Below are 23225 nucleotides of genomic sequence, written 5' to 3'. Positions count from 1 at the left end.
GTTTTTCTTACCATTGCCATTATTTATATCCTCTCTACTTCCGCCTCTCCCCGCCCCCCCCCCCCCCTAAGATACGTAACTGCTCATATAGCGAATTTCATCTACTGCTTGTAGTTTCTCTTATTTAATTCAACTGTATTCCACTAACTTTGTTTTGTTTTTGTTCATGTTCATGTTATATCCTTTCAAGAGACTGACTATTCCGTTCAACTGCTTGCTGTCTCTGACAGCATTACAATGTCATCGGCAGACGTCAAAGTTTTCAGTTCTTCTACCTGAACTTTTATTTCTTCTCCAATTTCTTCTTGCTTTCCTCCAAAACTTGCTCAGTTTAAAGACTTAATAAGATTGGAGATACCGCATAACACTCTTTCAGCCTCTTCTCAACAGTGCTTCCCGTTTGTGCGCCTCGACTCTTATAACTACCTGCCGTCCGTATTCTATACAAGTTGTAAATAGCCTTTCGCTTCTTGTATTTTACGTCTATTTCCTTCATACATTTAAAGTCAGCATTCCAGTCAACAATGTCAAAAGCTTCCTCCGAATCTATAAATGGCATAAATGTAAGTTTGTCTTTCCTTTAACATGTCTTCTAAATCATAAAGTCACCGGCCCAGAGACCGAGTGGTTCTAGGCGCTGCAGTCCGGAACCGCGCTGCTGCTACGGTCGCAGGTTCGAATCCTGCCTCGGGTATGGATGTGTGTAATGTCCTTAGGTTAGTTAGGTTTAAATAGTTCTAAGTCTAGGTGACATGACCTCAGATGTTAAGTCCCATAGTGCTTTGAGCCAAATCGTATAGTCAGTATTGCTCCACGTGTCCCAAAATTTCTCCAGAACTCAAACTGATCTTCCCCGAGGTCATCTTCTACCATTTTTCCTTCTTCTGTAAATAATTCGTTTCAGTAGTTATCAATCGTGACTTATTAAACTCAAAGTTAGGTAATACATCTGCAATCACCTGTTTTTTACGTTAACTGTATTCGCCATTGCGAAAATCGACAACCATCAGTTGTATAATTGAATGGCGACAGTGAAAAATCTGTGACGGACTGGGACTCGAAACCAGATTTCCCGCTAATCTCAAGCGGCCGCTTTTACCACTTGATTATCCATGCACGACTCACAGCCAGACCCAAACTTCCGTATGTCCTCAACCATGTTTCTATAACATGTATTCGTACTTCTATTATTCAGGGTGGGCCATAGATAGTGACAGGGCCAAATGTCTCACGAAATAAGCATCAAACGAAAAACTACAAAGACCAAAACTCGTCTAGCTTGAAGGGGGACACCAGATTGCGCTGTGGTTGGTCCGCTAGACGGCGCTGCCATAGGTCAAACGGATATCAACCCCCATTTTTTATTACATATTCGTGTAGTACGTAAAGAAATATGAATGTTTTAGTTGGACCACTTTTTTCGCTTTGTGATAGATGGTGCTGTAATAGAAACGTATAAGTACGTGGTATCACGTAACATTCCGCCAGTGCGGACAGTATTTACTTCGTGATACATTACCCGTGTTAAAATGGACAGTTTACCAATTGCGGAAATGGTCGATATCGTGTTGATGTATGGCTATTGTGGTCAAAATGCCCAACGGGAGTGTGCTATGTATGCTGCTCGGTATCCTGGACGACATCATCCAAGTGTCCGGACCGTTCGCCGGATAGTTACGTTATTTAAGGAAACAGGAAGTGTTCAGCCACATGTGAAACGTCAACCACGACATGCAACAAATGATGAGGCTCAAGTAGGTGTTTTAGCTGCTGTCGCGGCTAATCCGCACATCAGTAGCAGACAAATTGAGCGAGAATCGGAAATCTCAAAAACGTCGGTGTTGAGAATGCTACATCAACATCAATTGCACTCGCACCATATTTCTATGCACCAGGAATTGCATGGCGACGACTTTGAACGTCGTGTACAGTTCTGCCACTGGGCACAAGAGAAATTACGGGACGATGACAGATTTTTTGCACGGGTTCTATTTAGCGACGAGGCGTCATTCACCAACAGCGGTAAGATAAACCGGTATAATATATACTATTGGGCAACGTGAAATCCACGATGGCTGCAACAAGTGGAACATCAGCGACCTTGGCGGGTTAATATATGGCATTATGGGAGCAAGGATAATTGGCCCCCATTTTATCGATGGCAATCTAAATGGTGCAATGTATGGCGACTTCCTACATAATGTTCTACCTATGTTACTACAAGATGTTTCACTGCATGACACAATGGCGATGTACTTCCAACATGATGGATGTCCGGCAAATAGCTCGCGTGCAGTTGAAGCGGTATTGAATAGCCTATTTCATGACAGGTGGACTGGTCGTCGAAGCACCATACGATGGCCCGCACGTTCACCGGATCTGACGTCCCCGGATTTCTTTCTATGCGGAAACTTGAAGGATATTTGCTATAGTGATCCATCGACAACGCCTGATAACATGCGGTAGCGCATTGTCAATGCATGTGCGAACATTACGGAAGGCGAACTCTCACTGTTGAGAGGAACGTCTTTACACGTATTGCCAAATGCATTGAGGTTGACGGGCATCATTTTGAGCATTTATTGCATTAATGTGGTATTTACAGGTAATTACGCTGTAACAGCATGCGTTCTCAGAAATTATAAGTTCACAAAGGTACATGTATCACATTGGAACAACCGAAATAAAATGTTCAAAAGTTCCTATGTTCGGTATTTTAATTTAAAATACCTACCTGTTACCAACTGTTCGTCTAAAATTGTGAATTACAGCGCCATCTATCACAAAGCGAAAAAAGTGGTCCAACTAAAACATTCATATTTGTTTACGTACTACAGGAATATTTAATAAAGAATGGGGGTTCCTATTTTAAAAAACGCAGTTGATATCCGTTTGACCTATGGCAGCGCCATCTAGCGAGCCAACCATAGAGCCATCTGGTTTCCCCCTTCAAGCTAGTTTTTTCGTTTGACGCCTATTTCGTGAGATATTTGGCCCGGTCACGATCAATGGACCACCCTGTATATATTCCCCTACAGGCGAGACACATTACTTAAAAGTCACTTGTGCGGTGTCGGCGGGTAAATAAGGTATTGCAGAGCCAGTATTATTCCGGTTTAGGACAAGGTTTCTTTGGACATGCATGAGATGGTTGACGATACATAGAAGTTTGGGTCTTGTCCTGAGATGTGCACGGATAGCCAAACGGTAGACGCCACTGCTAGCGATAAGCGGGAAATCTGGTTTCGAGTCCCAGTCCGTCACAGATTTTCACTGTCGTCATTCCGTTATACAGCTGTTGCTTGTCCATATTCGGAATTTCGAATATAATTAATGTACGCATGCGTGCAGCATTCCATCATAATTCGGAATAACGCAGCCACTGAAAGATCGTATTTATCTGCTGACATCGGATAAGAAACTGTCAAGAAAATGTCTGGAATGCACGGGTATATACGTAAAGGATGTACGAGTACAGGATGTAATAACTTGGCTGACGACATATGGAAGTTTGGGTATGGCTGTGAGTCGTTGTACGGATAGACAAATGGTAAAGGTGACCACTCGCGACAAGCGGAAAATACGATTTCAAGTCGCGATGCAGCACAAATTTTGACTGTCGCCATTCTATTAAACAGTTGATTTTTGTCCATATGGTTTGCGAACACAGTGTTTTTCACAACAGCTGTAATCACCACAATGCCTGCATCGTAATTCGGAATAACACACGCACTACAATATTGTACCTGTTGCTTTGGAATTGGAATTATTACATTTTTCTTGGTGTCTGAGCGTATTTCGCCTGTCTCATATATCTTGCACACCAGGTGGAATAAATAAGTCATGGCTGGCTCTCTGAGGATACCAGTAACTATTCCGACGTAAATTTGTGTATTTTTACTTGATTAATTTATCTCTCTTATAATAAATAAATGTAAATGTCGTTCGATTAGTGCCTCCAGTCGGGTACCCCGTTCGCCGGGTGCAAGTCTTTCGATCTGACGCCCAGTCGCTGAGCGGAGAAAATCTCCGACCCAGCGGGAATCGAAGCCGACCCCTTCGGATTGACATTCTGTCGCACTGACCACTCAGCTCCCGAAGGCGGACCCCACTTATAGTAACTGTAATAAGATGACGCTAAATCGCTCGTGCGAATCTCTCTCCCAGAGCTAGTTTGTATGCATTCTTACCTGTCTTCACGCGGTCGCTCTCTTGTGTGGATGTGTTTGGTTGCAGTACGCAAGTTCAGCTGCTCATATAATCGCACGCATTAATATCTACTGGGTGCAGCATAAGGCATTTAATGTCTGCGTATTTCTACCCAATTCAAATTTTAGCTAAGTAACTAATATCCTACACGTTGAAAAATAGTGTAATTTGTTTAAAGATAGTTCTTAACAAGTGACATTCCGGGTCTTGGTGTCATTTGCGGATTCGTTGTACCGTGAAAAGTGTACATTATGAACGTTTAATTGTCTATAGAAAAGAACGTGTTGCTTCACGGACGTGGTGTAAATTTTATCGATGTTATGAAAGTGTAAGACTATCTTTTGTTGAAAAGTTCCAGCATACACTGCTACCGTGAGGACAAGCTATCTATAAATTATATTGAGTTTCGAGGTAACATGTTCTGTAGATGACTTACCACACAGCGGTCCATAATTAGTACCTACTGAATACAATGTGCAGCTCGTTGTACAGGCATTCGTACAATCACCCACGTAATCTTCAAAAACGGATTCTAAGGAATTACAATAGAAGGAATATGCTGAAAGATTACTTTGAAGCCCTGTAAGCCTACATTACTACACTCCCTAAACGAGAATAATCCTGGTCGAAGAAGTGAGCTCTCTGGGTGGTTCTGTGTGTGTGCTTCTTCATAGGCCAGACCTGCATGAAACAAAACACCATGTTAACAACACGAGTATTAGCATGCTACACATCCAACCAAAAGGCAGAAAACTAGACATCCTTGAAACACTCCAAATATACAAACATCAAACAAAACAACCTGAATCCATCTTAAATGACAAATATGACAATATTTACAATAGTGTCATCTCTGTTTTCAGCAACTGCCTACATAATTAAAAATGCACACACACACATACACAAACACACACACACACCATAATATTTATCATAAATATTGAGAGCCGCCAAGAATACAAGTGATGAACTGATATAGATAATTGATCACACCTACAGCTTGTACCCATTGTCAGCTTGAACTATATGTACATCAACTACTGGCACCAATTGTATATCTATCTGCATATTTTAAAGCATTAACCAATGTATTACCCCAACCTTTAGGCAGCTAATATATGTAACATGTCATCTTAAGATCCCTTGCCATGTAAAGTTTGCTCTCATACAATCACTCTTCCCATCCTCTCTCTTTCACTTTCTCTCTCTCTTCCTCTCCTTCTGCCTCCAGCCTCTCGCATCTGTCTATTAATCCCAATCAAATATTGCCATTTATGTATAATTTTACTGCTGTAGCCAATATGATTATTGTACTTAAAGTCTGTAACATTTCACCTGATTGTTATTAACAAGTATGAAGTTTACGCCATTTTAACATTTCATCTGATTGTATAATACGAGTATGATGTTTAAGCTGTTTTAACTTGTTAAAATTGGATTTATATGCCACCATGTATTCGAAACCTCAAAACAAACACCTCCAAATCCTTTACATAATTATTCTGTAATAATGTTGTTACGATGTATATTCCTTGCACTTTGCGATTATGTCTTCTCTCATGCTATACGAAGCTTGCACCAAGCAGATTTCAGACGCCATATTTGTTTACAAATATGACAGTATACATACAATGTGTTACGACAGCGAAAGGAACCTGTGACCAATGAGGGTACTCTATTTTACTTATTTTATGTTTACTGTTAGATATCAGTTGAATTTTTTGTCGGAAGAAACCCAAAACCAGGTTCTGAAATAGTGTCTTGTTTCTCCACTAGACAGTGCCACAAGTTCCTCCAAAAAGTCGTAACACAACACACACGCAAATGTCATCCTAACTAATGTAAATCCACCAGATGATGTAGGTTTAAACCTTTGAAACGCGTCGTGGAAATAAATAAAACAGTGATTGGTAACAGTAAACTTGTTGTTTCATTTAATGTGTGTGGTCTGATAAACCATGTTATAAGTTAAATGAAAGAATTAACAAACACAACTGGGTGTACTGGTCTTCTGGAAAAGATCCAGGACTTGTTACTGAGGAGTCACGTGTTCATGGAGGTACGGCGGGGGCTGATATATGCAGCAAAGAACCGACATGACCTTATTTTCTCGACTGCGGACTGCGTGATTGCGGAAAAGTATCTTGAAATTGTAAGAGAAATTGTTATTGAATTACACCGAGGTGACAAAAGTAAAAAATGGTTCAAATGGCTCTGAGCACTATGGGACTTAACATCTGAGGTCATCAGTCCCCTAGAACTTAGAACTACTTAAACCTAACTAACCTAAGGACATCACACACATCCATGCCCGAGGCAGGATTCGAACCTGCAACCGTAGCAGTCTCGCGGTTCCGGACTGAAGCGCCTAGGACCGCACGGCCACCGCGGCCGGCGTGACAAAATTAATGTGATACAGATATGCATATATACAGATGGCGGTAGCATCGGGTACGCAAGGTATAACAAGACAGTGCATTGGTAGAGCTGTTGTTTGTATTCAGATGATTCATGTGAAAAGGTTTCCGACGTAATTAGAGCCGCACGACGGAGATTAACAGACTTAGACGCGAAATGGTAGTTGGAACCAGATGCATGGGTCATTCCGTTTAGGAAATTGTTAGGGACTTCAGTATTCCGAGATTGACCATGAAAAGAGTGTACCGAGCATACCAAATTTCAGGCATTACCTCTCACCACGGACATGAAGTGGACGACGGCCTTCACTTAGCGACCGAGAGCAGCGGCGTTTTCGTAGTGTTGTAAGTGCTAACACACAAGTAACACTGCGTGAAATAACCGCAGAAAACGATGTGGGACGTACGACGAACGCATCCTTTAGGACGGCGAGGTGAAATATGGTGTTAATGGGCTATGGCAGCAGACGACCGATGCGAGTGCCTTCGCAAAAATCACATTGCATGCAGCGCCTCTCCTGGACTCATGATCACATCGGTTGGACCCTAGACAACTGTAAGGCCGCGAGCTTTGAGTCCCGATTTCAGTTGCTAAGAGCTGATGACAGGGTTCGTGTGTAGCAAAGACACCACTAAGTCATCGAAGCAAGTTGCCAGCAAGACATTGTGCAAGCTGTCGATAGCTCCGTAATGGTCTGGTCTGTGTTTACAGGGAATGGACTGTGTCTTCTGGTCCAATTGAACAGATCACTGACTGGAAATGGTTATACAGCAGATGAATTCGCAATTGCGAATAATGACCACCATCAGCTGTGGAATGGAAAGACGACGATAAAAATCTGTACCGGACCGGGACCGCCAACCCGGATTTCCCGCTTATTGTTAGCGGTCGCCTTACCATCTGCATATTCGTGCACGGGTCACGGCAAGGCCCAAACTTCCGTATGTCGTCAACCATGTGTCTACGATCTGTACTCGCACATCCGTTATGTGTATTCCCGTACAGATCAGACATTGTGCTTGAAAGTCGCATGTCCGGTATCGGTAGATAAATATGATTTACTCGGGAATACACATAATGGATGTGCGAGTACAGATCGTAGACAAATGTAGGGGAATATGACTTATCGAGGTTACCTGTCAGATGACAAATACATCAATGGTTAATGATCATCGGTGTGATATTAAAATGTCATTAAGATGAGACCAGTAGGAAGTACATCTTGGATCTATGTAAAAATATGGCTCAGGTGGAAGATACTTATCTCAACTAGCTAATCGTGTACGAGCAGCTTCATATTAATCCATCTGAAAAACTAAGCTCTCACTATAAAATCCATAATGGAGTGATGTTTTACAGGAGACAACCTGAACTGGATGCATGGTGTGTTTGTGTACCTGCTGAGGCAGAAAATAAACTCATCTGGATATGCGTGTCATGCATGGCATCATTCAGGAGTACTTAAGGGTGCAAAAAAGCTTAATGAATAATGTTGTTTCAATAACTCAAGACAGAAAGTGCATCAGTTACTAAAAACTTGTCTGCCTTGAAAGAAGGAAGAATCTTGTAACATATGTACGATGTGTGAACTTATCCTTTCCTACCTACAAATCCGTGCACAATTATCTAGAAATAAGACACGAGTGAGGTGTTTGGTACTTTTGTGTGATATTTTTTTCTAAATATGTGACACATACTGCTACCAGTGAACCATTAACGAGAAACGTTCAAAACGATTGTATACCTAGGTTTGGTCAGCGCAGATCAGTTCTTTTAGACAATGGTAGTAATCAGTGGAAGGATTTTCTTCAAGAAAAGGAGATTAATCAAAGATCATCCTGAAGCGAACTGTGCAGTAAGAGTATTTAGCGAACTAAACTGTTTCATCAGAACTTTCTATCACCATAAAAACAGTGCATGGTAACAGTATGTAGATCAGTTCAAAGAAATAATGCATGATTTACTTCATACATGCACAAACTGCACACCAAGAGGAATAATGGGAGACTAACCACAAAGAAATGAGTGGTGTTCACCAATTCCTAAATGACTATGTACTGAACCAACATGGGAGGAGAACATTAGGCAAGCAGTAATTATGCATAGACAAGAGAATGCATCATAATCGTTATTTTGGCAGAAAGGCATTACATGTGGCACGTAGGTGACAAAGTACATAAATGCTGCAGGCACCCTAGGTCATTATTGTTAAGTAAATGTCATAACAAGTGGTACCTGGTGTGCTCTGGACCATTTATTGTAGCCAGAATACCTAATCCTGCATTCTATTTATTAATAAATCCAGCAGCTGGCAAGATTATGGAATTACAAACTTAGCAGGCTAATATTGAGTGCGGTGGACAGTGTGTGTACCTATACCACTGCATATATTTCACAAAATAGTGTAAAAACCATTTTAATTTTTTTTAGTTTTGTATACATTCTTTTGTCAGGATGTACAGACCAAATAAATAAATAAAAGCGCGTGTGTGTGTGTGTGTGTGTGTGTGTGTGTGTGTGTTTGCACGCTTGTTGTAAGGATATTTTCTTCTATGTGATTCAGTGACTTACATGACAAAAATTGCAGTTACAGTTTAGTGCAAATAGATGTAGGATCTTAATTCTTGAGCCGGCTGTTGTGGCTGTGCGGTTCTGGGCGCTTCAGTCTGGAACCGCGTGACCGCTACGGTCGCAGCTTCGAATCCTGCCTGGGGCATAGATGTGTGTGATGTCCTTAGGTTAGTTAGGTTTAAGTAGTTCTAAGTTCTAGGGGACTTATGACCTCAGATGTTGAGTCCCATAGTGCTCAGAGCCATTTGAACCATTTTTGAACCATCTTAATTCTTGTCACTATGCTCCTTGATTATATTTCACATATGGTTCAGTATAGGTTGATAGATAAATTGATAATGTTTTCGAGAATTTCATTACTTTTCTTTTAAGAGGTCATGTTATGAAATGAGCATACACCAATCACTCCAGTTCCAAATGTCAAGAAATTATTCGTATAACAATATGTATGTGTTCTGACAGATGTAGTCCAGATCTCTGCAGAAATTACAACGTATTTATGAGAGGAAAAAATGAGTGCTTAATAAGTTATTCGCCATCCATATTCAATGTACACATATTTTCATTCACCTATAGTGTAGCGTGATTGAGTCCACTGAATAGTCTTTTATTAAACAGATATGCACATTTCATAACAGGCAAATTAATAAGTTTCGCGTTAGTTTCTTGTTTGTTCACTTTGTTTTAAGTAAGGTACGTTGTTAGTTGGGAATTCAATTTCTTCACTTGTGATATCTTGTGGAAAATTGTATGTAAAATGAACATATTGTGAAGTGACGTTAGAGTAATTTTGAACTGATACAATCTATTGCAACACCATGGATTGGTGTGCAAGCTAGAAAACAATAGACAGTACTTACCCCTTTCAAATTCTATTCAGTGAAAATCGGGCTGTGTGAAGTCCATGTCAGTACAGTTATCCAAAATGAGCACTTTATGTGAGGTCTCATACAAGTTTCACTTGGATAAAGAACAGTTCATCATGTGAAACGCTAACAGTTCGTGTACTCACATACTGACAAGATCTGAATTCAGCTCACTGACAGCGCTGTGTTGACAAGCAAATATTGTTGGAACTAATAACGTTGTTTGTAGAAAATAGATGGTGCTGTCATTGTGGTCACAATGGACCATCAATTTATGAATGCTATGAACTGAAAAACAAATACTGTGAACTCTGACTATGTCTTGTGTGACAGATTCATGCTGAAGATTACTTAAATTTAGATGCCTTTAGTGAACAGCATATTACTTCCCTGAATATTGTGTATTTAAATTGTACTCATTAGAATATATCTACATAATAGAACTATGTTGCTATCTTTTTATTTTATACCTATCCTCACACATATGTAATTGAGACATTTACATGGTTTTCCTGGGCCAATAATGAATTTCCTTTCAGGAAGAACAATATATTAAATAAATCTAATCCTTATAGTATAGTTTTCTTTTTCTATGTAGTGTGTTTCTCAAACGTTGCCTTCCAACACTCAGTTGGGTAACTTCGATGCTGTTGTCTTGATACGCTTCCTGGCTTGTCTTCCCAGTTCTTTGCCAAAATACCAAAGTAATAAGACGATAAACGACATCCCAGATTGGATCATCCTGTTCACAGATTTTGTACTGGTTTCCTGTTGGCCATGGGTAAATGGCAAGATGTGAGCCAAATCAGTGTAAGTAGGAGGCCACTAATTAAAAAACAGCGACATTGAAATGTCAAGTGACAATAAAACGAAGTTTGGTTGTAAAATTTATACTTGGGTCTCTGAAAGGTCCAGTGGTAGTCCAGCCCATATATGACAATATTGAAAAGGATTTTACCATTTCACTGAAGCTCATTATACATTCCACACACACTTGCACCAACATTGTTTACATATTGTGCAAAGTAATAGATCTGGCAGTAGAACAACTTATGTAATATGAAGACAGTCATTCAGTGTCGATGTTTTTACTGTTCATTTTATTTTCTCCTTTGTCCTTGGAATAATTAGGTAGCTTCAATGAAGTAAACACATAGATATTCGTTTTCGATTCTCCTCCCTACCGCTGTAATTCAATCAAGACGGCAAGACTTATTTTGAGATTTAAGTTATGGTAACTAAAGTAACTGCATAAATAACCTTTTGTTGATTCCTGTCGCCATTAGGGGCAATGTATTTCCACATAAATTTATATAATTTTTGCTTGATTAATTTATCTGCCTTATAATAACTGTAGTCCTTGTTAAAGGTGACATTAAACTGTTGGTGCGAATCTGTCTCCCATTGCTTGTTTTATACAATTCGATTTCATCTCTCTTCAACTAGTGGCATTCCTGTCACTATGTGCTAGCGAGCAGCACTCAAGTTTGGGTGTTCCCATGGTCATACACTTTTAATACGTATGTTAATGGTTGGACTGCTGACTCAGAGGTCGAGTCATGTACTATTCAACTAAGATGAATGATTTTGCAGAAATCTAAGTTAATTCATAATCCGTTTTTACTAATTTGTAGTGCACATTAGATCAGCCTTTGGTCATAATGAAACTCTATGTTGAAGCTTCTATAATAGCAAAACATCTTATTGTGGATCCTACAAATGACTTATAATGTTGTGAAAAAGGTATATTAGAGGTATTGTATATTGTTATCCTCATATATCTGTAGAGTTATGCTTAGTGTCAGACCTGTAGCTCGATCGATTCAATTAAACTGAAATTCAAACTTAACATAAATGGTGATAATGTATATAATCTGCTATATTTTATTGGATGGCACCTCCCTCAAAACCTGATTTATAATAAATATACATAAAAACAAAATGAAATAGGCTTGATAAACGTCCAAACTCAAGGATCAGTGGCCAGGAATAGGTCTGGTACCCAGTATTTTATGGGACACTGATTCAAGTAGTTTAACAATGGTATTTATTTAAATATGTGACTTCATGGAATGCGCTTGGTTGTTTTAATGTAACTGTCTGTTAACCAGCACCTGACTACAATCAAGAAGACCGAAACTGTCTGTGCTACAATGAAATAAAAGAATGTTATGAGTATAGGCCATGCTATTTGTCTAGAATGTCTTTCAATAAATTTACAAAGGCTGTTAGCGATTGCTTTTGAAACTCTTAGTGTTTTGTTCTAGTGCTAAGCTCCTTTCTTCCACTGACAGAAGGCTCATTAAAGATAAGTTTTCTTACCTCTATTACCATCTGTAAAACTTAATTATTTTGTTATAAATAAGTACGTTGACAAGGAAACATAATATCTGGTTAGTATAAAACTAGCGATTTGGTTCTCATAGTGAAACTAAACTGGCTACTTCTCAGCCATTGCTGCATGAGCAGAGTATTATGACCATAGTTCACTCAGATTATCTCACATCAGCGATCATTATTAACTTTACGTTCACATAATGTGTAAAGCGAAATTCAGTAACAGGAATGTTTCCATCATGGTGAAAATTAGATATCATCAACAGGAAATTCATTTTCGTAAACTTTCTGTCTTTTGGCTTAAAATTAGATGCTATGAAAAAATTAAAATCTTAGTGCAGAACTTCCAGCACACAATTACGTCAGTTGTGCTTCTGCAAACTGAATAGTTTACAAGTCTGAAAAAGTACCATGTTGATTCCGCTCTGATCCTCAAGTGTCAATCCTAAAATAACGTTGTACGTCAGATCCAAGTCCAGATATAAATCATAGACGTTACCGATGAGTGTAGCGTGTTTCACGTTAGATATGGTACTATGGTACGACCTGTATTCAGGCTGTGCCAAGCAAAGCAACATTTTCGGCCAGACTGGTTAATGAGGTACTGAGCATGCATTACAATTCTTTCCGTGTCGCTTAGATTTAGAATAGTATATTAACAATGAATACGTTCCATGTAGTAAGTTTTGCAGGGATGTCACTCCATAGTGCCAATCTTGATTTATCTATGTACTTACAACACTGCATTTTGCTTCTGCATGCGGTATGGGCGTTGCATAAATACAGGAAAAATGGAGCAATTGACTTTTCAGAATGTTTCACAGAAATCTGCAGAGACTTGAGGAAATTTTTAAAGAATAAAAACTATTTCTTGAGTTAGTGACTTTTTAATACACTGTTAGCATTGAAACGGTTTCGGAACTGCTGCCTCTCTGTAATTCAGTAGATCTGGCTGTGATTCACAGGAATAAAAACCTCCAGACTATTAGACGTACTTCAGATAAGCAAAGTGCATTTTTAACTTGACAGAAATGAAAACTTACACAGCTGCTGATTGTACGATATTATAATATTTGCATGTAGTACAGGCTACTAGTTCAACTGCATACACATCCACCAGAGAAGCTTTCTTGTCAATAATGCTCTTCAGTATTACATAATATCAATACATTTTTGTGAATATACCATCAACGCTTATCGAGTGTTTGACTATAGATTCATCCATCACATATACGAAACTGAAGAGGTAAAACGCGAGAGTCACCAAGGTTGCGAGAGAAATAAAAGTAAAATACGATCTGTGCTATCTTTTCGATCCAGTGACTTCTTTGTTGGACTGTGTTAGACGGAGGGCGACCTGTAACTAAAATGGGGGAAGAAGACAGGAGCTCTGTTAGATACCTTAGGCTTGAAGTGGAATAACATAGTCAAGGATGGAGAGCAATTGTAAGGATTAGGAGAGATGTGAGGGTAATGTGGAAGAGATGAGTGAGTGGACATCAAGCAACAGCCCATTTCATTCTCCATTCGAGTTTTGTTGTAGGAATAGAGTAGTTTTAATTGGTAAATGCTCACATGTGCACACACTTATTCACACACACATACGCACACACACACACACACACACACACACACACACACACACACTGGGTGCTTCAAAGTCTTTGCATCAAACGTCTGAGGGTGATAGATCAAAATGTCTGCTTATGCTTCCCGGCGACACTAGGCATCCGTTTTTATTGGTTAGGCCCCTGCGAGGTACAAGTACTCTGCAGTGTGTACGCCTTGAGTGTTGCCTGTTTCCAGTCATGTGCTCTCTACGAAATGGAGTGGACCCAGCAAAATTAAAGTTGCTGATTTGGTTCTAAATATCTTTCCCCACTTAAAGATACTCATTCTTAAGATTTATTTGTTGTAAAACATCATCGTGCCAATTTATTGCGGAAATTAACATGCAGGACACCTGGTTAGTAGATTCTGCATCGTGAAGTTTCATTGTCCCATGGCTATCAAATACTGAACCAGTGTCGCGAGGAAGCATCAACGGACATATTATCTCTAACAAAAGTTGTTCCCCAAGACGTGATCTGTCACTCCTACATTTGAGTTTGCAAGAGAAGGTAAAAGGAATAAGTAGAGTGGATGAGTGGTACGTAAGCAAACACATTTATATCTCTTTTTCGACTTTCAAGGAGGGAGATCATAATTTTGCTTCTTTTCGTTTAAGAGAACAATATTTATTACAATTTCAGCAGCAAAAAAGATAGAGTTTGCTATATTATAATAATGAAAACTGGCTCAGACAGAAATATATATATGTATATATAGTTTCATTATTTTCCCAAACAGTAGTAGACGAATACAGTAATGCCTGAGTCTTAAGAAAACGAACATTTCTATAACAGATTCAATATTGTTCGTCTAGTAGTACTCTATTTCACAGTATATACATACACTGCTATACCCAAATTAAGAAATCACTTTACTTGCTAACGTAGCAGAATAAATCTCCAGGAATACGTATCTCCAAAAGGTTGTTCATAATTTTTGGAACGTATTTTAGTTTTCCAAAAAAACTAAGTACAGTATATTCTTTAAACACCTGCTGCTAAGCATTAAAATGCAGACAACGAGAAATTTCTTATTTGGGAGAATGTAGCAATTTCGACAAGGCTTTCCGGATTTGTAAGGCCCACAGTTCAGCGCTGTATGCCATAGAAAGAAGTTGAAACGAAACCATGCATACTAAAGGGAACAGGTACTTCGTAAAACGCAGACGACGCCGATCTCTGCTGATGCGTGGCAGTGTGCAGAGAACACGGCGAGGTCACAGAATGTAGTTTACTGCGTTTTATAAACAAGTTTTTTTTAGTTACGTGCATTAAAAATTCTCTACAGGTCAGACTCGCTTCTTCTGACTTTCGATAAGCCGCGTGCAGGGGGTGTCGAAACAACATCAACACTGGTTAGTGTGGTACGGAATACAGCACACTGATCAGATCTTATATGAGAAAAGTCCATCTCGGAACTGGATGACGTTTGCGTTGTGTAGCGCAGGGGTTTAACAGAAGTGACGTCCAATGCTTTTTAGCTATTGTTTGGTTGCCTAGTTAGTAATGTCGTCCGTACGCGAATGCAAACTGAAGCCACGAAGGAATACTTACGTTACGGGCTGGACTAATTGATGATAAGCGAACGAGCAGGTTCAGTGGTCAATGTCTTTACAAGATAACACTATCATACTTTTGTAATAAGTATTTTCTTGACAGGTTCTTATATGGTCCTACCATAATTCTTCAAATGTTTTTGATATAACGTAACGTAGTTTCAGCTCTCTTTGATGCCAGTTTTAGTGGCTACCTGTCCAAATCGATGAGGTTGATGGAGGGAGCTCTTTGACTTACTAGTATTCCATGTGCAGTAGTAAGAAGAATCTTTGTTTGTTGTTTCTGTAGCTTCAGGGCAACATCTGATCACACGAATCCACACAGCAATCGAAATATTGAGCAGACAGTCCTTTTATGACTTTATCCCTAAACTTTAAAATCAAGTTGAAGATAAAAAAAATTGGTCCGTTGGCTCTTCACGTTGCTATTTTCGATCAAATATGGAATGCGTAGCCTTCACAGTACCTGAACCTCTCTCAGTTTTCGACGTTCCACTACATCCAAACCACGCCTTTTCCAAAGGGGATTTCTTCACGAAAAATTCCAGTTCGTTGTCACGTAAAACTTGCTAAGTGTTGTGAGGAATGACAGGATGCACTCTCCATGTAGAAAATTATGTAGTCATCAACCAACGGCACTGGATGTCATCCACTAGAAAGTTACTGAAAGATTTGCGTAACGACTTCGCCATGAAGTAGCCAAATTCTGGAAAAATAAAATTGGATCTACGCACTCCGTTATTCCTATACATTAAAAGTTTTTCGTTTCCGCTTTTTATTCAGATTTCGAACCAATACCTGCAAAATCTGTTTCAGTATTGCGCTCGAAAATCAACAGCTGTTGATTATCCTACTCATACTAAAATACAACTGTTCTTAAAAACGAAATTTGTTGTTTGGTTGTACAGGAACTATTATTTTTGAAACGAGCGTGTGATACTATACCCCTCACATTCGTTTCCCGAATCAGGTTTCGGGCCTCAACCACACACCTGCTGTAATATTATCCTGGACAAATAAAACGAATCCCAGAAACTGGCTCCTGACTGTAAACAGAATTCAGGGGTGGGTACAAGGAACTAGTCTACGAGAACCCATGGCTTTATATAGGCATTTTTTGCTGGATCACAGTAAGACTGTTAACAGTCACAGTATATTACTTTATCTGTCAGGACGCATTTTAAAAACTTGTGTGTTCATCCTCAAGCAGTGACGTTTTTTCATTCTTACAAGTGAATGTCATCAGTGTTTCATTTTGCTTGTCTACATTAGAGAATCCCTGTTACTACTGATACATTCGCACCAGCAAGCGTCTTTGTAAATAGTGATTAAACGAACAGAAAAACAGCAAATGAAAGCGACATCTTCGTCATATGTCAAGTAAACAGTGACGAGATAGCAAATCTTTGACGGTGTGAAAGTTAGGTGTTTCCATAATGTGTGAGGATAGTAACTGCTCATAAAATGAACAAGCAGTAAGAAACTAGCTGTCCTTCACAGGTACAAGGATTAGTAAACATAGAAATCAATCCATATGTATTCAAAGTGAATGTTTCTTTTAATAGAACCAAATTTTTCTTTCATTTTTACACATAAAAGAAAACGAGGTATTACAGTAAAGAGATGTTTGTGTTCCTAAGCTATTACCTCACATACAGCGTGTTTCGAAAGATATTTTACACTTTTATTATGTTAGAAGTTCGAACATTGACGAGCCATTTCTGGCATATGTGACTCACAAACTCGTAACACTTTCTTAGGATGCCCCATGCGATATGAAAAGTGCATCCCAATGACGACTGTTTCAGAAGAGTGCACAATGCCACCAATGTGCAGTATCGGATGAAGTCACTCCCACGCACATTTGACATAGCAGTGTCATGCAGACAGGCGATGTCAATGTGAAACATCGCACTGCCCAACAACGAGCGAAGCCAATACAGAGTGCATACCAGTGTCGGTTCCAAGACAGAAAAACGTTAGGAAAGTTTAGAATCGTCTAACAACTTCTGAACGTATGCTACGAATCACAACAATAATCACATGGGAAAGATGTTAGAAAATTCTGTTTGAATCCAAGGAATTATTAATGGAAATATAAAGTAACTGCAATTCGAACTGCACATTCAAGAAAAGAAGGTGAAGAAAAAGAAACATATTAACAAATCAAGGACGGAATATTAGCAAAGAAGATCATTAAAAATGCTGTTCTTAAGAATGATCCTCGCGGCTTTCATGTGGAATAGGTAACAGACAACACATGCACACACACCTCAGATAAAATTCAGTATAAAATCTGCTAATGCTGATAATGCGCCAGTAAAGAGGTTACTATCGATTTAGTTTACCTACGGCGCATTAACAGTTAGTAAAACCAGAGGTCCTCGTGCGATGCCAATAGTAAAACATTTCTACAAGGAAATACGTCCCTTTTTAACCAGTTAGCAAAGATTTTATTACCTAACATCCTCGTTTAACAGAGCCATAAACACGATGAACAATGGGGAAACAAGCCATGGATATGACGGGACCCTGTTTGTTATATAAAACGCAGTAAACTACCTTACATTAATCAACACGTTAAGAGTGTGCACTGTGGATCTGAACAAATTCATTTGAGCTCAGAAATATATGACGAATCAGACCACATGTCTCTGGTATTGGTATCTTACCATGTAACTTTAATTAGACTATTACAAGTGTGCTAGTTCCCTGAAGCCAAAGTACTACTCGTAAAACTCAGATATCCACAGCTACCACTTTCCTACACGAGGGCTCAAACTACAGGCGGAAGAAAAAAAAATCTGCGATTGTCACGGTACATACGCGGTGAAGCTGCGAGTACAGGAAGACTGGAAAAGGTACAAAGAGTGCTCCCAGTGAGCAGCGGGATTCCATCCCAGGACTCGTGGGTGATTTTCTGCCACCACACCGGCAGAATAAAGACAAGTACTTTGTGGTCTGCGAATTTATTACTGTCACAACGGCTACCAACATTCACTGTCAAACCCGTGTAATGGTACGCTATTGTTCGGAATAGTCCTACACTGTACGTAAATCTTCGGTACAAACGTCTTTTTTATTCAGATGAGTCGTCTCGTGGTGCAAAATGTTGCCATTTACTATTGCTTTTACATCTACAAAGCATCTATTTTCGACGGCACAACTTTTCTCTCTATCTACGGAAGGACACTTCAGCAGGTCTATATATCCTAACACGTCTACTTCCCATTCACTTCGCAGCATTCCCTGTACAGTAATCATTCATTAAAATGTCATGATTGCCATTCAGCTTATTTCTCAATAGTGACGATGCACTCCAATGTTAATTTGAAATATTCGTCTTACCTTCCTAAGAGATTCCGCGTCAGTTTGCGTAACGGATAGTACGGAGAAACGGTTAGCCTCATTATATGACGTGCTTTAGAGTCTTACTCATTATAGTGGCACCGACGTATACTAAAACAGTAACAGTGTCGCAGCGGAATCTGTGCCCAACCACCGTCTTCCTCGTACTGCACATTTCGGGAATGAATTATTATTTTGCTACATAAAACTGTTAGTTAAAACGTTGTAGGCATTTATCGGTTTTGAGCATTCACATTGTGGTCGCAGGGAAGATACAATTTCAGCTTTGTACTAGTTCAAACATCTCCTTGTAACTACGTTGAAGAGAATTAACGACTGTCTGGTTGGAAATTCGAGGCTGGCTCTTAGCTTTTTGTTTCTGATGAGTTATAGAAAGAAGCATTATCACGTAATTCATCTTTGCATTCCCTTATTTCTTTGTCCATTATTTATCTCCTCTCATTTTACCGGATAAAGTCACAACACTCTAGCACCACCTCGATTATTACGATTAAAGCAGGCGAATACATCAAGCAATTTCCAGTTGTCCTTGGACAAAGCGTAGCGACCGTAGACAACAGAAAATCGATGTGATTCATGGCAGCTCGTCGACTACCGCAGGAAGTTTTGTACTGTTTCAAATTTCTATCCATTCCTCAATAAAGAGCAAAGTCTTAGCAGCAGTGAACGGGTTGTGGTGACTTTTTTCCACACAACTGTGAACCAAACGTTGTCTGTTACTCTATATACTGGTCTTCTTAAATGGAAACATATGGTTTTAAATCGGGCATCGTCACTGTGTTCTCTTTCATCACTTGAGCGATGTCACTAGCGCGAAGCGGTTCATGTGGCCGAGCATCCATGACAATACAGAGGAGTGACACATGTTCGTCTCAGTGACCATCTTGTACTGATGGCATAAACCTGACTTCCAAATCCTTTTCGAAACGTGCAAAAGGATTGGAGAGCTCCTTCTCAAAACCGCACGGACTAAAGTACTTGGCGACGAGGGTATCTGAAATGAGCGGTGTACCAGTAGCTCTACGACATGGCACCGATTTAAATTTCAGGTGGAGTTCTTATTGTTATTCTAACAAAAAATAATTTCCCAGACTTTAGAGAGACGTACGTGTCGTGCAATGACAAAATTATAATCTACAGAGTGTCACGCTAAAGGAAAGGGAAGCACCGAAGAGTAATTACTCGGAAGTGCAAATGCCGCCTGATTACGGTATTGTCTAGAGAAACGTTACCATTCCAAACGTTCTTTTACAACATTCCATTTATTTTTACAGTTCTACACACACGCGTAGATACACACGGTTTAAATCACCGTAAGGTGTAAAGTTTCTGTCGTGTCGGTGGAGTGAACAGTCTCTGGAATACTTGAAACGCCGAAACGATACATACGAAGTAGTGTTGCTATTTGGTAATCACTTATCGGCTTGCAGAGCCAGACCTCCTACAAATATGTGTATCGAAGAAAAGTTCGTAGTACAGAAATATTTTTGGAGACTAATATGCCTCATGTATTAGACAGCGAATCAGAAGAATCAATAACATTATTTGTACCTACACTGCGAATAAAACACAGCTTTCTATTGATAAATAAGGTAACAGATACGTGATCAGTACATGAACTACAATGCTCCACATCTCCCACGCGCTTCGTTTATTTTCCTTTCATTCTGTAATGGGTAAGGATTTTTCCACCTCTGTCAGTGACTCAAACGCTTATGTTACCTACGTTTTGAACGTGAAATCCATGATTTTGTCAGCGAATTTGGAGTCCAGCAATCGCAACATCAAAAGAATATTTATCTTCCAGTAGTGATAATCATTGAAGCAAGCATCGGAAGATAAGCATAGGTAGCAAAAGATTTGCGACAAAAATCACATGTGGAGCTCTCGAATATTTAGAAGAGAATTCAACAAGAGTGAATTCATTGTTGCTTTGAGGATTGGTAACATGCAAATACGAGTTAAAATATTATTATCTAGGCAGAGAGTCTATTCAGTTTTCACTTGTTCTCGTGGGTGACGTCGAGACTCGCTAAATTATAACTCTTTTTTGTTTCTTTTGACTGATAAAAGCACCGTCTTTTAAAATGTATGTGGTCAGATAATCTTGGTTCGATAAACCTCAGATGTAAAACCTACATTCAGAGTTGAAGTCAGGAGCACAAACCTCTGAATATGTTTCCGCATATGGTGATGAATGTTGATTCGTTGCTGGTGCGAAAATAACGTAGGATTCTGGTCCAGAAAATGGGATACCACCGAACGTCTTTGGTTCAACAAGGAGAGATGGAATACCAAACGAAGAGGAACTCAACGTCTACAGCCAAATTCATGAAGTCATGATATATCGCCAGAAATGGAAACTGAAGCAGTTGCGCACTACTTCCGAAACAAGTAGTCTCGGTGCCTAAGCAGAACTGGCAGGTCGATAAACAGAAGGAAGGACATCTGAAGTTCGCAACATGGACTGATATTTGTAGTAGATAACGATGATTAATCTTGAACAATAGGTTCATTTTACAAACAGGATTTCTTGCTTTTTTTAAAAAAAATTCGTGACCGGCATTTTGATTCAGTGAATTACCGTAGCATTCTGACAGAATGTACACACCTGTTGTATAGTTTAGAAGCATCTTTGGCAGCACATGCATCAGTAACGTCCCAGTATTGGCTTTAAAAAGTCATTTTTCAGGACAACAACAATCTTAGGAAATGAGTGGTACAAGGTAGAGGAGCGTGGGAAATGACTATTAGATGCTTCGTGGATTAAAACTTATCGCTCATTGTCACTCTACCAGTGGTTTTTCAACGAATTTCATTCTGTAATATTATTACATTCGTAATATTTCTCTTGGAGCGGCAGCACCGAACAAGCTCGAAATGCAGAAAAAGGAACAAAAGACCGCACCAGAGTGAATCATGATTCCACAATACATCGTTTAGTCGGCAGCTGCCTGTTAATTGCTGTGAAGCTACCTAACGGATAAAAGCTGTGTCTCGCGTCTTCGACAGGTACATTGTTTTAATCAGCAGGTAGTTTCATGACTAAGTGATATGAATAGCTCATGCCATTTGATCAAATGGAGTTCTCATTTAATGGTTCGCTAAGTCACCCTTAGCAAAGAAAATGACAAAGTAGCAGTTAGAGACTTTAGAACACGAACATGACTTCACATTCGCTGACTCCCACTGGACTCAAAAAAGGACCTATCTTGGCCAAGACCAATAAGACTCCCCAGAAATGAGACGGAGACTTTGAAGAACACAGAAGCCGGTATCCTGAGGCATCTGTTCCCTAAAGATGGCTCTAACTTGATTACAAAGGATCCAATTTGCAGGATGATGCAGTGTAGTAGACGACTATTATGTACTGATTTTTGCAGCCTTTAGACTATAGTCAATTAATTCTTGCAGTCATCGCTGCCAGTATGCCAGGTGCACAAGGTCATGCAGTTTTTTTTTCCATTCTGTGCTTTTGCAATGAGATAATAAGTTCTTTTCAATTGTAGTTTTCTGGATGAAGATATCAATTTCCACTCAAATTCGTCATAACAATGAATCTGCTCTGTGAATAGTGTGCTTTTCTTAACACCTGTGGAAGGGTAATAAATAATCGATGAATAATGGATGAAAGTAAAACAAAACGACGAAACCGTCTTCAGCCGCCTGAGTCATTAGGAGACAATTCTTTATTAACATCACGGATTAAATAAGAAAAGAAATTCTACCGCTTTCAAGTAGTAATTTGAACTATGCTGATTTTGTATAAACAAAGATTGCTTCATGTGAAGAAAAAAAGCTGAAAAATTATGTAAATGAAGCAAAAAATAGTTTCATTTCTCCCTCTGTTAAATATAGTTTCAACAGAAACTGATTTGCACGCGAGGTAAAACAGTAGAAAGAGTGTAATCAAGTTTTTTATCTGTTAACTTGTTTTTATATATAATCGTTACGAAGTGTCGTTCCTTATCCTGTCTACCATTTCCTACTCTCTGTTGACCTGTGATTTCGACAAACAGTGATCTGGTCATGGCTTACATATCCGAAAATGGAATACTGCTATAGGAAATATAATCATCATGTTGTTCTTAACACCAGCGAAAAATTCAACTAGCCTTGTATGTGACTTCATTGGCGGCTGTTGTTTTCAGAACATCCCTCATGTATTCTTGCAGAAAGACCAATTTCTACCTACATCTATCTCATCGCCTCTCTAAAATGATGAAACTAATAAATGCAAATGAACTGAGAAATTCGCCTCGGAATTTGTCTAACTGTCGTATTCTTTC

The sequence above is a fragment of the Schistocerca americana genome, chromosome 5 (genome assembly GCF_021461395.2).
Source record: "Schistocerca americana isolate TAMUIC-IGC-003095 chromosome 5, iqSchAmer2.1, whole genome shotgun sequence".
In the NCBI taxonomy this organism is placed as follows: domain Eukaryota; kingdom Metazoa; phylum Arthropoda; class Insecta; order Orthoptera; family Acrididae; genus Schistocerca; species Schistocerca americana.
Note: the sequence above shows the minus strand (reverse complement) of the source record.